Source organism: Fistularia commersonii, chromosome 29 (assembly GCF_037954325.1).
Source record: "Fistularia commersonii isolate RoL2024-O1a breed Wild chromosome 29, RoL_Fcom_v1.0, whole genome shotgun sequence".
Lineage (NCBI taxonomy): Eukaryota > Metazoa > Chordata > Actinopteri > Syngnathiformes > Fistulariidae > Fistularia > Fistularia commersonii.
This window is the reverse complement of record NC_141312.1, coordinates 11,065,172-11,081,782: the sequence shown is the minus strand read 5'-3', so window position 1 is coordinate 11,081,782 and position 16,611 is coordinate 11,065,172. Positions and strand designations below refer to the sequence as shown.

General features: G+C 42.1%; 1 pseudogene; it reads right to left on the bottom strand.

Annotated features, from left to right (window-relative positions):
* Nucleotides 1–1,172: 1,172 nt before the first annotated feature.
* Nucleotides 1,173–9,741, bottom strand: LOC147216985 (uncharacterized; annotated as a pseudogene).
* Nucleotides 9,742–16,611: the final 6,870 nt, after the last annotated feature.

Here is a 16,611-nt window from a genome sequence, read left to right as displayed (position 1 = left end):
GCAACAGAAGAATCTAACATGATCAAAGTCACAATGACTTTGGAAGGTGCTGAGAGGTTGAATCTAGAATAAAATTCCTTATACCTATCAAATCTGTGTCATGATGGTGAAGGAATGAGACGAAACCTGCTGCCGTCAATCAGTCATCTTGTACTCTTGTATGTCAGTTATTCCTATCAGTATCAGGAGATGGTGATGGTTTCCGCCAGGGTTTCATAGAGCTGAGTCTGTCAATCACATTTATTGGTATCATGCGATGATATATTCTGGTGTCATTGCGGATATGCCAGGTCCCTTGTGTGACCTGCAGTTGTTGTGCATCCCTTCAAACTTTAAAAGTAATGTTGTTGGCAATTGATGTATCAAAATATTTGTGTTTGTTTTTTAACCCTAACCCTAAGCCTAACCCTAACACCAATTTATAAAATATAATACATTGTCTTGGAATAAGTTACAATTAAAATCAAGATAAAGCAGAGTAGGAGCAAGTAAAAAGACTCAAAAAGCCAGAAAAATGAAAACGCTGTAGTAACCCCTCACAGTTACTGGTCCCCTGAGAGACGCAGTTAAACCAGGGGAAAGGTTAATGTCCCAAAATATTTGTAAAGCAATGGTCTGATGTAAGTGATTTTAAAAGGTGATTATCCAACCTAATTATTACTTAGATAATTTTATTATACTCTGTGTTACAATGCTCATTCATAACTTGAGTGGAGGTAAAATGTGGAAAATTACAAATGGTAGTAATACTTCTAAAAAGAAAGAATATTGGTTGAATTGTAGTGATTCTTGTAGTGAAACATCTTCAGATGCATAGCTTGGGCATATCATCAGTGATGTATCTGAGTTCATTGGATGTTTCAGGTCTTTCGAAACATCAGACACCCTCTCTCAGCCAACCAAGCTGAGATTGATCAGGTTGTGCCCTAACAGCACTTGATCATGGGTTCGCCCTCTTCATCCAGAGCCAGCACTAGAGCTAGAGGCTTTCTCTGCTGCCTCTGTGTTGTTGAAGATGGCCCTCCTTCTTCTCTCTCCTGTGATGCTGATTGCAGTGTAGGCTCTGCACAGAATGTCCGGCAAAGCCTCTGCCCCCTACTTCCACAGGCAAGCACCACTCTTTCCAGCCTTATCAGTCACAAACCAGGCTGCTTTACTTTTCCCTCTTCTGCTCAAAGTCCTCCTCCAGTGAGCTCCAGCATGACAACATTCTTTGTTGTCTCTGACACCAAAATGATGTCAGGTCTGAGGGTGGTCTTAGCAACATACTGGGGGAACTTGAGTTGGCTGTCCAAATCCACTGACACCTCCAAGTCTTGTACAGCAGTGGTCCCCAACCCCCGGGCCACGGACCGGCACTGGTCCGTGAATCAATTGGTACCGGGCTGCACAAGAAATAATCAATTATTTCAGTTGTATTTACTATCTGAGTCTGAACAATCTTTATTTTGAAAAACCTTTTATTTTGAAAAATGGACGGACTCTCTTGGTTACATCTTGGTCACTTGAGCGCAAAAAATGTAACAAGCTAGCAAAATCAGTAAAAAACAGATGACAGATGGAAAGTTTCTTTTGGAAGGGGAAAAGGTGGATCCACACAGTTCCTTAACTGCTACTCCTGCCCTGGGTAGTTTTGGGTCCACTGACTCATGGAATTGCTGCACCCTCCTTGCAGGCAAGACCTTGAACTCCTCCTCAATGGACCTCAGGGGAAGTGTCAGTGTGCAGTTTCCATAGAGGGTGATGTTGCTCAAGCTCCTCAGCAGTCATAACCATCACCTCAAGTAGTGACTGATTCTTGTTTCCAGATCTGAGATGGTGGTCATCGGGAACTCGTAGAGGAGCAGAGGCCACAGTATCCTTGCCAGAATCCCATGGTGGTAAATCCACGCCTTGAATTCCCCTGGAAGGCCAGTCTTGCCCAAATCCTTCAGCCATCAATCTGTGTCCTCACAGGTGTTCTTGATGAGGTTGAGGCTGCTGTCAAAGAACCTTCCCAAGCTCTTTATCAGCTTCTCAGAGATGGTCGGGATTGGTGCTCCTGGGATAGAGAAGCGGAACTTTTCTGCCACTCTGCCCTTTTTCAAGACCAAGGATCTTGATTTAGATAACTTGAATGACATCCTGGCCCATCCCTATAGCCTCTCCACCCCTGGTAAGATCCATCTGCCTCCAGACACTGACTTGGTGGTCACTGTCAGGTCATCAATGAAGGCACGGATTGGCAGTTGTTGGATCTCAGACATAGACTTGGAATCTCTGCACTCTGGTTTTATCAACATATTCATAGCCAGAACAAACAGTATCATTGAGACGGTACAGCCTGTGATTATTCCCTTCTCCAATCTATGCCATTTAGATATTACTGCCCCTGCTGAAACCCTCAGGCTGAAGTCACCATAACTGTAGTAATCCAGGATGACATCTCTTACTGTGAATGGAACATGGTGCCTCTCCAGGGTTTTGAAAACCAGCTTATGGGGCAGAGAGCCATAGACACTGGCCAGGTCTAGCCAGAGCACCACCAGATCACCTTTGTTCTCCCTTGCCTCTCTAAGGAGCTGAGCGATCACGACAGTATGTTCTAAGCACCCTGCTACCCCGGGAACGCCACCTTTCTGCACAGATGTGTTGATGTATCCATTCTTGAGGAAGAAATCAGCAAGTCGCTTCGCTATAATGCTGAAGATAATCGTCCCTTTGACATTAAGGAGTGAGATTATTCTGAACTGACTGACGTTCTTGGAGTCCTCCTCTTTAGGAATCCACACGTGCTCTGCAAACAGCCGCTGCTGAGCTGTTTTCCCCCTTTTCCAGATGACTTTCAAGATCTCCCATAGCCGATGTAGAAATCTGGGACTGCTAAGACCTTGTAGGATGTTCCGCTTGGCCCTGATGCTGACCTGAACCTTGCTACCTGCACCCCCTCCTGAACTTCTTTCAGGAGAGGCTCCTTCAGCTCGAAGGCCTCAGCAGGCTCTGGTTGTGTTATTACAGCTTTGCACTGACCTAACATTTGGTCAAGGGTGGGGTTGCTGAAGGTGTCGTGGAGATGTTCATTGACTTTCTCCTTTGAACAGGCGAGGCGTCCAGTGTGTTTCTGTCCAAGGAGCCCCTTCATGCAGCCGAAAGGAAGCCCACTTCCTCGCCTTCTCCTTTTGTTGCCTCCTGTGTTGTTCTGCTCTGCACAGGATTAGGCACTTCTTCCCGAATATGCGACAGATATACTGTATTTTGATATGGCAATATTAATAGGTATTTAAAACAGTTAGTAGATAAGGCTGATCTCTCCTTTATTCACATTTCACTAAGTAATTGTCATTCCATTAATGTAAAAATGACTGAACTCTTTAGTCCAGACATGGTGGGAGTACATAATTTGAACAAATGTACACCATCTGCCCAAGGCATCGTTTACATTTTGTAGCAACAGCTTTAGTGTGTTGTAAAGATTATCCACATGAGAACAGATATAATGATGAAAATGTTCATTCTATGTGCCAGTTAAACTAGATTTTGATTGTTAGATTCCTTTTTTTCGGTGCAATTACTCATACAAAGAAATCTTACTAAGTTATTCAAATAAGTTTCCCAGTGCAGGATAAGCAATTACAGTTGAAGTTAAAGAACAAAAATTGTAATTAAGTTGCAGAACCCTGCATAGACGTTTACATTTATGTCAATATATAAAGGGAACATGGGGGGGTTCCCATAGATGGAGAGGAAGTGAGGGTGTGATGGGAATGGAGTGGGAGATAAAGAGGAAAGGCAGCATCAGAGGGAAAGTCGAAATAACCCCCACTGAGGAACCTGGCGAAGATCTACTGAAGAAGGGGTAAGAGTGCTGATGGGGATCTTAATAGGAGGCTTGCCTTTGAACTACATTTCAGAAAAAGGTGAGGGAGCGCAACGGGAGGTGGAAGGTTTGGAGTCTCCGATTCCATCAATGTGTAGCCATAGTTTTTAAAAACGGATGAATTGGGAGAGAGTTGTGACAATAGAAAGTGGAAAAAAGATAGAAAAAGAGAGACTGATTAAGCCAAATGTCCACCAGTGCCTTAACAGCTCCCATCAGGCCATTGATCCAGGAAGTCATTTAAGTCCAGCGACCATCTGTAGAATGATTGTCAGATTCAATTATGTCATTGAAACTGGATTTTTATAATATATTATCAAAAGCGATTGTCATTGTGGGACTAAGTTGTAAGGTAACTTGGTTGGATCCTTGAACAATCCGAGGGACATTTTAATTGATGGTGAAACACTTTTAAGAGGATTAAGCATTACCCTATTCTGATGCCTTCAAAAACAAAGAGCTGGATAACTACTGTGTTCACACACATGTTGCAGTAGTATTAACCCCGTGTCCCCCCCCCCCCCCCCCCCCCGTCCCCCTCCACACACACACTCATATAGGCTATATATCCCTATTTCGTTAATAGCAAAAAATCAGGTTTTCTGTGAAGCTGGTTTACAATGTATTTTATCCAATGCACAATCATTGTTTCTATGTTAGTGTCTTCTGATTTATGTTATGGATTTAATATAAAAAATCTACTGTATAACATGACCAAGACAGCCCTCCTGACCTGTGTCAAGAGGCACAGTTGTATGGAACTGGGAGAGAATCTAGCTTAGAGGTGTCAAACTCATTTCAGGGGTTCAAGGGCCACATATGGGCTAATTTGATGTGAAAGGCCGGAGCACTAAAATCATAGTGTAATCACCCAGACCTAACACTATATCCAATTTTTTCCTTTGGTTTAGTGTAAAGGAGAACAGGTAAATTATAAAAATCTCTATATGTAATTAATTGTTCCTTTAAAAAATACATTACGAACAACCCATTCTTAACCCAAATCATGAAGAAAAGTAAGTGCATTTTCAACAACACTCTATGCCTCTGTTTTGCATTTATTTGTGTGCATTGTGCATTACAACTGATGACAGTGACTGAACAATGACACAAAATATTTAGTCACAGGTTTGTGGAACTCAAGTCCTGGAAAAAAAAAAAAAAACACGAGCATTTTTTTTAACACATCTACAAAGCAATTCTGAAAACCTAAATTAACTCTGCACACCTTGAAATCTTAGGTAGCAGCTATTTTGTACAGACAATTACGAAAGCAAACTTGTCACTTGCCTTGTTTATGTATAAGATGTAAAAAATATACATAAACCACGACATACACAACACTGATGGCATGCATTAGAAAACATATTTCACTCAACAAACTCTTTTGTAGTGAATCTGTTGACCAACACCAAAGTATACGGTATTTACTACTAATAAGAGTGGAGGTAGGAGCACCCAGGTAGACTACATCTTGTATAGACGAGGTAACCTGAAAGAGATCAGTGACTGCAAAGTAGTTGTAGGTGAGAGTGTAGCCAGACAGCATAGGATGGTGGTTTGTAGGATGATTCTGGTGACAAGAAAGATCAAGAGGACAAAGGCAGCACAGATGACAAAATAGTGGAAGCTGAAAAGGGAGGAGTGTTGTATGGTTTTAAATGTCCTCGACTGTTGTGGTATCTACCATAGCCCAACTCAAGAAATTCCTCTGTGACAGTCAAAGTCCCGGCAACTCCACGAATAAATATGGCCAGGTGAGTGACATCTGTAATATCATTGCTCTCATCAGTTGCAACAGAAAATACTACAAAGGACTTCGCTTTGTGATTCGATGAATTGTCCAAATCCGTCGATAGTTCTGAAAGTCTGTCTGCCATGGCATTCCTCGTCAGGTGTTGCCTCGTTGGCAAAAGCCACGTTAACACACCATGTCTGAAGCCTTTAGCATGCTAATTTTTATGAACTCCCCGCCAGAGTACAGCCAGAGTTGATGCTAATGGTATGCTGACAATTAGGTGGCTGGTTTTCAGGGCAGCATTTCTGACTTGTTGGCTCCAGGTGAACACAGATTGCTGTTTCCTCAAACCCACCAATAATTCATTTATCTTTTGTCTTCTTAGTGCTCCATGCATTTTGTTGTGTTTTTTGCCAAGGTGAGTCTCATAGTGGCGCTGAAGATTATATTCTTTGAGCATCAAAACTTGCTGCACACACACCAAGCATACAGGTTTCTTATTAACCTCAATGAACAAATAAGAAGTGGTCCATTTTTCTTGGAAAATCACCAAAATGGAGATTATTTATGTTTTTATTCATGTTCTCTGTGCAAGATTGCAATATAGGATACAGTTTTATGTCCGTACGCAACCCAGTCCAAAAATAGTAAATGAGTCTGATCAAAGCCTGGGACTGCAGCTCAGTGGTACAGTACTACTAGTTAACCAACTTCTGTTATTACAACTCAGAGATTTGTAATTAATAGGTATGCTCCAGACCAGCAATTAGGATTTGCAGAATTTCTTGTCCTTCTGAAGACAAAAACAAACTCTCTATCGCTGTTAAAATCATTGTTTCACCTAAAAACTTCATGGACACACTTGCAAAATGGAGTGCCTTACACAAACAACCTAACACTGAGGTACCACCATATGTACCTCTTTTTTTTCAACATGCAGTGTTTGATAGCTATTAATACCATGGTGATGTACATTTAATATAAGAATTGACAGCTAGCAGTATTTGGCACACAGACAGGAAACTTATGAGGTCCAGGATTGTGAAACCCTTCTTCATTATCATAATTTGAATTATTCTGTCAACAAATTTTAGTGACTGCTCCAAGATTTTCCTAATGGTTGGCAGTGTTTACACTGCTAAAGGAGTCATTGCCATAAGGCCCCTCATCCACTAAATTCATATTCATTAATACTTTCCTCAATTTTTGGCCCACACTATCATCCAACTCCATATCTTTAGATTCTCAGGGATAACTGGGGGCAGGGCTGCCCCAAATCCTTTTGCTTTTCATTGCATTTAATATTAACAATACCTTAAACAGACAAACGAATCCTTTTCCTTGTCTTTGTCTTCCAATTTGAGCAGCAAAAACCTAGTAATTATGAGACCTTTATAATCCTTTCTTTCTTTCTTTTTAATTTGGTAGGTATTACACTTTGGTTATTTGGATGTATGCATTCCAGTTTTCTAAATCTTTGCATCTTTTGCCCCTTAGTTAAATAAAGGAATTCTCCCTCAACAAAGTTGTTGCTTTTAAACCTGCTAAACACTAAGATCTGGCTCCAAGACTAGAGGATTGGCCTGGACAGATAATACTGTGTCTCATATATTCCCCTTAATGTCCCTTGACATATTTTCTCATAATTTGCAGTGTCACTATCTTTTTCAAAACTGCCGAATGTGATGTACTCTGAAAATAAGGTTATCCTTCCATATAATGATAGATTGTATCCCGTTATCTCTTGAAGTAAATTTAGCTGTGTGGCATGCTTCATGATGCAATGTACTAGTTTTACATTACTTATTGAAAAAGACAACAGTTGTTATTCAGTTGTTTGCAGAAAGTCTTGTCTTTTTCCCCATGCTCATACAACACGCTGTTGTATTTCTACTCCACCCTGGCATTTGTGATGTCAGTGCACCTGCCTCTTAAAGGGCATCTGACCATTAAATTGATTTATGATTCACTGCACCAAAACCTAGATATAATGAAAATTGATTTCAGCATGCAGTTACATGTCAAGAGTTTGGTTCACCAGGACAATTTATTTGTTTCAGTAGTTTCAAATGGTATTAATTCAAAATAAATACTAACATGAAATTATATTCCGTAGTATTTTGTCTACCACTCTCACAGATGTGACTCAATTTCATTTGACAAAGTGAAAAGGCCTATGGCCTGTTGTGCCTATTTTTATGAATAGCTCCTATCCACTTAATCTCCACTTAAAAACATATGGTATATCATCGATGTTTTACTTTGCCTGTTATCAAGTGTTTTTCTTCTGATTTTTTTCACCAAAGATTCTCATCACACATCCAGACAAACGGGAACTATGACCTATTCATCACTATATATGTTTAATATATTTTTTGGATTGTCTGTGAAAGGCCAGCTGGTGTCTCCCTGAGCCAGCCTTAGGGGGGAACGGGCCAATATCTCCCTGTCCCAAGCCCGGATAAATGCAGAGGGTTGCGTCAGCAAGGGCATGCGGCGTAAAACTTTTGCCAAAACCAAACATGCCAATCAAGCATAATAACCAGATCATTCCGGATTGGTCAAGGCCCAGGTTAACGACCGCCATTGGAATGAAAGTTAGTTGCAGCAACACAGAGTATATGTGTGTGAATGAGAGGAACCCGGGTGAAACAGTGAGGCTACAGGAAGTGGAGATCAAGAAGTTGGAGGATACTGGAATTGGAGCTCCCAGGCAGAAGGTCTCGAGGAAGACCAAAGGCAAAGGGAAGATTTATGGACACAATGAGAGAAGATATGAAGGTAGTTGTTGTGAGAGAGGAGGATACAGGGAATAGGGTCAGACGGAGAAGGTTGATTCGCTGTGGCGACCCCTGAAGGGAAAAGACGAAAGGGGAGGAACTAGAAGAAGACTCAAAGTGTCTAGACTCACCACCCATTTCACCAGACGCTCCATAGGTGGTGGGAGTCAGATATTGTTGCTGGGCTCTGTCGCTGAGCAGGGCAGAAGAGTCCCTTTGCAGCTATGCCCATCACTAGGCAGTCATATTCAGGATCCACTCTGCTTACCCTACATGGGTAAGGTGCTAGAAAAGGTGCCCTAAAAATAGCCTGCTTCATACCTCCTGAATAGAATTCGCATCCAGGGTGAACATCAAAAAGGCCATCAGAAACATAGACGCCTCAACCTTTGAGCCTGGAGTGTGTGCACTGAACACATATGGAAAGGCACTATCGGCAAAGACCACATTTGCAATATCAACTCCTATGGAGTGTGACCAGCACAATATCATCATCACCAACACTCTCTTTCAGCAGAAAAAACTTTGAGACTTCCTCGCTCCAATCAGTGTCATTTCATTGACTATGTCATTGTGAAAGCCGACTGCTGCGACATGATAGACTCTGACAACTGCTGGATAGACCACAGCACCAACTATTCTACAATGTCCATCAAGTTCAAACAGAGGAGAAGGATCCAGAAGAAATAGACCCTGTGAAGACTAAACCTTGACAGCCTGAATTAAACTGCCATCCAGAACCAGAACCAAGGCTGATGTTTAGAAACGAATAAGAGAACATCTGGTGGATGGAAATGGCTATATAACTCCAGAGACTGGCAGATTCAGGTGACACCAGAGGCTGTTTCAGTGCCGCTAAGACTGTCTATGCCCATAGCTACCATGGCTCAAATCCCCTGCACTCAAAAGATTGACATTAATACATATTTGAAGGAGTATTTCCGGGACCTTCTGTATCATGAAAGCTCTGCTGAACCAGACATTGCCAGCTATATCCACAAAGTCCCATCAGAGAAGACATGGCGGAACCTCCCACCATAACTGAGGTCCAAAATACCATCTAGAGTCTTGGGAACAAAAAGGCTGACAGGCCTGATGAGATCCCAGCTTACATTTTAAGGGAATGAGGACCAGAGCTCTGGCACCACATCCATCATTTACTCCTCAAGATCTGGCAAAAGATAAGAGCTCCCCTCAGAGCTCTGGGATGCCCACATAGTGTCCAAGGGGATAAGGATGAATGTGAAAACTGCCAGCTGTTGATCTGAGTGAGATACCACCATAAACTCCTTGCTTGTGCATTGACAACCACCTGCGAGTATTATCTGAGGAGGTACTCCCTGGATCCGAGTGCGACTCCCGACCATCCAGCGGAACAACAGTGATGCTTTTCACTGCACCCAAACTAAAAATAAAAGTTACAGGAACAACAACTGCCTCTGTACATGGCCATCTTCATTGCAGCCATACTCCACCTTATCGTCCAAAAGCTGCCAATGGGGACTCCGATACTTTACAGAACTGATGGTAGGCTCTTCAACCCAACAGGTTCAAGGGCGTGGGTAAAGCCAGGCACATCACCATCATGGAGCTGCAATACACTGATGACAATGCATCTGCAGCGCACTCCCCAGACGACTTCTAGAGCATTCTAAATGCCTTTGCTAAGGTATACAGAGCCCTGGGTCTGGCCTTGAACATCCGGAGGACCCAGGCTTTGTACAGACCACCACCCAACCAGCAGTCATACTAGCCCAACATCAAAGTGGAAAACACCACTCTGGAAAACGTGGACGAAAACACTTTCCCTTCCTTGGGAGTCTTCTCTCCTCCAAAGCAGACATAGACTCTAAGGCACATATGTCAAAGTCAAGGCCCGCGGGCCAGATCCAGCCCATGAACAAATTCTCTGGCCCCTGGGATGACATCAATTATTATTAGAACCAGCCCACCGGCCGCAGCTGCCTACTGGTGTTTTGAACGCACCGATACTTCATTCCCCACTAGGCAACGGTACCCCGCTGCAGCTCAGCTAGCGGGCTTTGGTTTCATTCTTCATCAGCAGTCAGAGCAGATGCCAAATTTCAGGTTCCTCCTCCCCAAAAATGGCTAAATGAAAGGTGGGCACTGAGAACAGCAGATTTCAAGGCAGGTGGAAGGCAGAGTACATGTTCACGGAGGTAAAAGGCAAACCTGTGTGTCTTTAATGTGGAGAAAGTTTGGCTGCAGATGCAGATAGAAAACTTGAGCCACTTTCCAAGCTGCTAGACCATGAAAGCGAAGCTCTCTGCTGCTGTGTTCCTGAGTGCACAGTTTGCCGATAAACTCAACATACTTGCTGCCGACTTCTGACGCCGATTTGCTGACTTTGAAGCCCAAAAAACCAGGTTTGCACTTCTCGGTAAGTCTTTTGCAGTTGACGTGGAAAGCGCACCACCAACCTACAAGTGGAGTTGATTGAGCACCACTGCAATGACACACTGAAGGAAAAATAGAAAGGGAGTGGGTGCTGCTGAGTTTGCACGTTTCATCCCTGACACAATGCCCCAGCTGCACATCCAAGCTGCTCAGACGCTCTCTATGTTTGGCAGCACATACCTGTGTGAACAACTGTTCTCTTTGATGAAGCTAAACATAACATCACACAAGAGCCGTCTTAGTGATAGCCACCTTCACTCAATCCTGAGGATTTCCTCATCTCAGAGCCTGAACCCGAACATTGATGAACTTGTACAAAAGATGAGACACCACCAAGTATCAGGCTCAGTCTCAAAAAAGTGATCATCACAGAGCATGAATGTATTTTTACTTTTTAATTCAGTTGAATTTTTACATTTGTTTCTACAAGACATGTGATATTTCTTTGAAGAAAGTATTGTTTTGTCTGTGTGCCATAGATTTTTGTATTTTGATTTATTGTATTTTATTTATTTATATTTATTTTTCAGTTAATGGATTTATTTTTCAGTTAATGGAGTAAATGCAGATGGGAGCCATCAGAAAGAATAAAACTGATTTGATTTATTTATTCTTATATCCTCATTTTAGTATTTGAAAGCAGTAATTGATATAATCATAGAGCAGCATGATATTGCATTTTCAGTTTATAATGCATGCAATTCCATTTATGCATTTAGGTTTTGGTTCAATAGGCTATGTTCAGTCAGTTGAATATGTTTTAATAAACACTGAATTAGTCCGGCCCTCGGCTTGTAACAAATTTGTTTTTTGTCCCTCTGTGTATTTGACTTTGGCATCCGCTCTAAGGTAAACCATCACCTGAGCTGTGCCAGTGGGGCCTGTGCAAACTCAGAACAAAAGTCTTTGATGACCGAGACCTGAGAACTCAAGCAGAGCTTTTGGTCTACAAAGCTGTGATTCTACTAACCATCCTATATGGATCAGAATCATGGACCACTTACAGCAAATATCTAAAAGCCTTGGAAATATTCCAACAAAGATCTCTGCGGAAGATCCAAAGTATAAACTGTGCAGATAGACACAACAATACCAGCATTCTTGAGGAGACAAATATACTAAGCATCACTTCCATCATAATGCAACAACAACGGGATGGATAGGCTATTTTATCCATATGCCCAACGATCATCTCCCAAAGCAGATTTCGAACTCACAGTCATAAGAAGGACAGCGAGCCCCTGGTGGGCCAAAGAAAAGATTTAAGGACAACGTTAAAACCAGCCGTAACAGATCTTATATTACTTCCTCCAACTGCGAGGACCTTGCACTAAGCAGGCACATCAGGAGTAACGCAGTGCAGGAAGGTACAGTGTTAAGGAAAATATTTTTCCCCTTCTTAATAATCAATCTTGATGGGACAGTAATCCATCAGAGTGATTCTTTTATTCACACGAGAAAAGAGAGTACCGATACCTGCGAGCCACACACCAGTAGTCTCTGAAGCTTGGACATGAGCAATTTTCCTCTAAGAGAGAAAAGGTTGGATACAAGATGGTTTAGACAAGGATGGAGTCTGCTCATTCTCATTGGTTGTTTTCACCTAGCTAATGGCTACTCCTCAGCTGCACCATTGCTGGACTTGAACAAAGCCTTGTTTTAAGAGGTTTACTACTATTTAGCACAGCATGAGCCTGCTATCCACCATGCCACAGAGGCAAAGCAGCACTACTATAAGGACTGGAAAGGGCCCCACCACCATCCACAGCATCAACACGCTCATGCCCACACCTGAGCAAGATATCTGGGTCAAGGACTGGCATCCACAGCCACCTAAGGACCCACAAATGAGACTACTCTACTTTGAGAAGATAGTCCCAGAAGATACCAGGAACTCCTCACAGTCTATTCGGACTTGATGAGTGGTGACATATCTTCCAAAACTTGAACAAGTGTAGAATTTACAACAACATTTTACAACAATATATTTCTATGTACATAAATAAGATCTTATAATGTTGGCCCCACATTTCAAAAGATTTTTGTGCAAGTTTAAACATTTAATGAATCGGGAACTCACACTGTGTTGCCTTATAGGCAATTTCTGTCAGGTTTCACTTTTACTTCTTCTTCTTCTGCTTTCCCCTTCAGGGGTCACCACAGCGATTCAAACTTCTCCATCTAACCCTATTCTCTGTACCTTCCTCTCTCACACCAAGTACCTTCATATCCTTTCTCATTGGCAGCTCCAATTCCAGCATCCGTCTACCAATATAATCACTATTCCTCCTCTGTACATGTCCGAACCAGGAGTCTGGCTTCTCTGACCGTCTCTCCAAAACATCTAACACGGGGTGCTCATTATGTTGATCGTGATTTACCAGTCGATCGCAAAGGTAATACTGGTAGATTGCCATGACATTAAAAATATATAGACGTCAGCCTGTCATCCATCCCGTCACTTGATTGATATACAGGGCAGTCAGATGATATCTGATTTTTTCTGACACTGAGGTCACTGCACATGCACAAACGACGGCGCGAAGTGCAGCAAAAAATTACCATCAATTTTTAGCCATCGTTTTTCCCTTAAACTTAAGAAAGAGTGTAAAATGAGTGGGTGAGCTGGACCAAGTAAGAAGACAAAAAATGTATCGCTTTCATGAGGAATTGGAGGAGGACTTTTTTTTCCACGATGACATTTATGAAGTTTGCCTCATCCACCAGTCGAACATCGCAATACCAAAGAAGGGTGATGTGGAGCGGCATTTTCGGGCTTTTTGCCGAAAATACGACAGGGACATCCCACTGAAAAGCGAGCTGAGGAAGAGATAGGTGAAGGAACTAAAATCCCAGTTGTCTGTATAGCAGTCATTTTTCACACGACATACTTCAAAAGCGAAAGCCGCGACCGAAGTATCGTTCCGGGTGAGTCATGTCATAGTTAATAAGGCTGGCTGTAAGCAGCTACTGTCTGGACTATGCATTCCTGGTTGATTCGATGCAGTGCAAGTCAACAGTGAACTTGGATAATGATGGAAAAGTACATGTTTATTTTGTGTTGTGCAATATTGGCTCATGTGGTTATGCAAGGTACATCAACATACATTGTACATATAAAGAATGATTTACATTTTTGTTGTGGGTAGATCATTTTACTTGGTCATTTTATAAGTAGCTCGCATGCTGAAAAAGTGTGAGCACCCTTGATCTAATGTGTTTTTCTTCTGATTCATTCCTGATCCTATCCATCCTTGTCACTCCCAAAGAGAACCTTAGCATCTTCATCTCTGCGACCTCTAGCTCTGCCTCCTGTCTTTTCGTCATTGTAACTGTTTCTAGGCCATACAGCATCGCTGGTCTCATCACTGTCTTGTACACCTTTCCTTACATTCTGGCTGATAGTCTTCTATCGCATAGTACCCCTGACACTTTTCTCCACCCATTCCAATCTGCTTGAACCCGTCTCTATACCTCTTTTCCAGACTCTACGTTGCTCTGGACTGTTGACCCCAAGTACCTGAAATCCTCCAACTTCTTGATATCCACTCCCTGTAACCATACCTTTCTACCCGAGCTCCTCTCATTCACACACATACAAGTCCTTCTCAAAAAATTAGCATATTGTGATAAAGTTCATTCTTTTCCATAATTTAATGATAAAATTTAAACTTTCATATATTTTAGATTCATTACACGCAACTGAAGTAGTTCAAGCCTTTTATTGTTTTGATATTGATGATTTTGGCAAAAAAGCAAAGAAAAACCTCAAAAAAACTCTCAAAAAATAAGCATTTGTCATCCTACAAATAAAAAAAAGTGTTTTTAGTACAAAAAAAGTCAACCTTCAAATACTTATGTTCAGTTATGCGCTCAATACTTGGTCGGGAATCCTTTTGCAGAAATGACTGCTTCAATGCGGCGTGACATGGAAGCAACATCTGGTGGCCCTCCTGAGGTGTTATGGAGGCCCAGGATGCTTTGATAGTGGCCTTAAGCTCATCCACAGTGTTGGGTCTGGTGTCTCTCAACTTCCTCTTCACAATATCCAACAGATTCTCGATAGGGTTCAGGTCAGGAGAGTTGGCAGGCCAGTTGAGCACAGTAATGATACCATGGTTAGTAAACCATTTACCAGTGGTTTTGGCACTGTGAGCAGGTGCCAGGTCGTGCTGAAAAATGAAATCTTCATCTCCATAAAGCTTTTCAACAGATGGAAGCATGAAGTGCCCTAAAATCTCCTGATAACTCGCTGCATTGACCCTGCCCTTGATAAAACACACTGGACCAACACCAGCAGCTGACATGGTGCCCCAGAGCATCACTGACTGTGGGTACTTGACACTGGACTTCAGGCATTTTGGCATTTCCTTCTCACCAGTCTTCCTCCAGACTCTGGCAACTGATTTGCGATTGACATGCAAAATTTACTTTCATCCGAAAAAAGTACTTTGAACCACTGAGCAACAGTCCAGTGCTGCTTCTCTGTAGCCAAGGTCAGGCGAAGGGATGTTCCCCTGGTGATGCGTTCAAGGCATGTCCCAGTAGGAGGAGGCCCTGAGGAAGGCCCAGGACATGCTGCAGGGACGATGTCTCTCAGTTTGCCTGGGAGCACCTCAGATTCCCCCCAAAAAGGGCTTGATGAAGTGGCAGGGGTGAAAGTAGTCTAAGACCTCTCTGGTTAGCTTGTTACCTTTGCAAGACTCCGAATGAGCAGTTGAAGATGGATGGCTGTATAATAGTTTTCACTTTAATGTAAATTATGCAATTGGTGCAATTTACATGAAAACATTGAGACCTTATAAAAGCTAAAAAACCTTTTAAAATATTGCACTGACTTATGATATGATTAAGTTCTCAAACTGTTTTATAGTTCTTCTAAGCCACTTCTTTTAGCAATCACACTTTATTTATCAGATCAGAGAAACTACTAGGTAGGGCCATATACTCATCAAGTGTTGTAAAGGCTGGGACATATATTTCCAAAATTCATTGATTTCTGAACCTATTCACCTAAACCCTAACCTATTCTTATATATTTTATGCCTTGTTGTTTTGTATGTACTGGTATATGGGGTTTGTTGAACCCCTTTCAGAGTTTCTCCGCAATACCAGCAACATATGGTATGATAATAATCTTCCATTTGTTGTTGTCTTCCTCCTGTTCAATGTTCCCATGTCTGTTGGTTTATGTATAACCCTTAGGAAATTTGGTATTTCTTTAACCATACATTTTTGTTTTAGTTATAAGGAATTTCAGTATTTTTAGACTCTACTGTTTTGTTCATGTTAAAAGTAATTTTGCTGTAGAGATTTGTATTATATTTTTGTTGTTTTGTACCAATCTAAGCATCTTGTGGTGGAGTATGCAATTTGTTTTCCAGCTGGCTGGGGGCGTAAGTAAGGCAGGATGAGGTGCAACCAGGTGTGGGTGTGTGAGGGAGGAGAAGGGGCAGGAGAGCTCCACCTGCAGGAATTTCTGGACTGAAAAAGTTCAGGTTCTGCTTGATGTAAAATACCGAGCGGTCAAGCACTGTACCTACTATAGTGACTGGACTGCGGCACGACAAAAAAAAACAAAAAAAAAACAACAAAAAAAAAAAACAGTGACGACGTCAAAGAAGGACTTTGCCGTCGTGTCAGTTAGCTTAGCCAGTTAGCTTAGCCAGCTAGCTTAGCCAGCTAACCAGTTTGCACTGTCAGTAGGTGAAATAAAGAACGCTGACATTGATTCTTCTCAAAGCGTGAGTACTCCGCTTCATTTTGCTGACTGACTCTGGTCAGAGAGGGAGAATTAGCCTCTTATTTTTCTCCTACTA